General features: G+C 50.3%; 1 non-coding gene across 1 annotated transcript; it reads right to left on the bottom strand.

Moving 5' to 3' along the window:
- Positions 1-647: 647 nt before the first annotated feature.
- LOC114635842 lies at positions 648-741 on the bottom strand. Its single transcript, XR_003713535.1, has one exon. It is a non-coding gene; the product is annotated as a small nucleolar RNA SNORD116 (small nucleolar RNA).
- Positions 742-1,064: the final 323 nt, after the last annotated feature.

Below are 1,064 nucleotides of genomic sequence, written 5' to 3'. Positions count from 1 at the left end.
GTCTCTCTCTCTCTGTCTCTGTCTCTCCCTGTCTATTTATCTCTTTGCTCTCAGTCTGTTTTTTACCTGGCATTACCTCAGACTATGACTTTTGCCTTCCTCTGTCAATCTAACTGTACTCTTTTCAAGCAAGTAGAACCGGAATTCTTCTGGCTGCAAGGGGCACAGAGTCATCTTGGTCACCAACTCTACAGGTCACACTCACACACTCCCTGAGACATCTTAAGGCTTCTGGCCACATTACACCAAGAGAGAGCCCTCCATAATCACTCTGGGTAGAAACCCCACAGAGTTTTGGTTCATGCCAAAGCTTCTTAGAAGCCTTAAGCCAATGTCAGGCATTCCAGTGGGCAGACCCAAGCTTTGGTGCCACTGATCATGCTACATGTGCACTTGGGATGCAGGCTACTCATTGCAGATGGCACAACTACCTATACAGTCCCTGTCATGTATTCTCTGTACAACCAAGGCAGGATCCCTCTACAGCAAAGGGGGTTGCCTTGTTTTAGGCCATGGTTTCTGGCAGAGTAGGCAAAGCACAGGCCCATCTGAAGAGAGTATGGCTTGAGCTTGAGGAAGGCAAGGCCAATCGAGTGGTTGGCCAGCCTGTGTCTGACGCCCAGAGGACCTGGGTGACCCACGGTGCCGGACCTCAGTCCAGATGAGAGTAGCGGTACTGAGTTTTCACTCATTTTGTTCAGATTTTCCAAGGAATGTTTGACTGGGAATCATCATAGATCCAAGCACAATGGAGTGCCTTGCACAAAGAGGATCTGCGTAGTCTGGAGTGCTCAGGCATTGGGGAGATCAAGGAAGTGCAAAACATTGCCAATCCATTACCAGGGAGGAATGGGCGAAGGCTCCAAACCTGGGAGCACCAGGAGGACCTAAGCCTGCTGCATGTCCCCAATGCATAAGTTGCAGGGATGGCATCTCCTCCAATCTACACCAAGACCCGAGCACCTAGACTCCTTGGGCCATTCGTGAGCTCCTTACCTTTGACCTCAGGCGCTCTCAGAAGACCCTGGAACAACAGATCAATTCACTGGACATTCAGCCCTCAT

Source organism: Grammomys surdaster, unplaced genomic scaffold (assembly GCF_004785775.1).
Source record: "Grammomys surdaster isolate TR1022 unplaced genomic scaffold, NIH_TR_1.0 118523, whole genome shotgun sequence".
NCBI lineage: Eukaryota > Metazoa > Chordata > Mammalia > Rodentia > Muridae > Grammomys > Grammomys surdaster.
The sequence above is the reverse complement of the archived record's forward strand: the minus strand, read 5'-3'. Positions and strand labels throughout refer to the sequence as shown.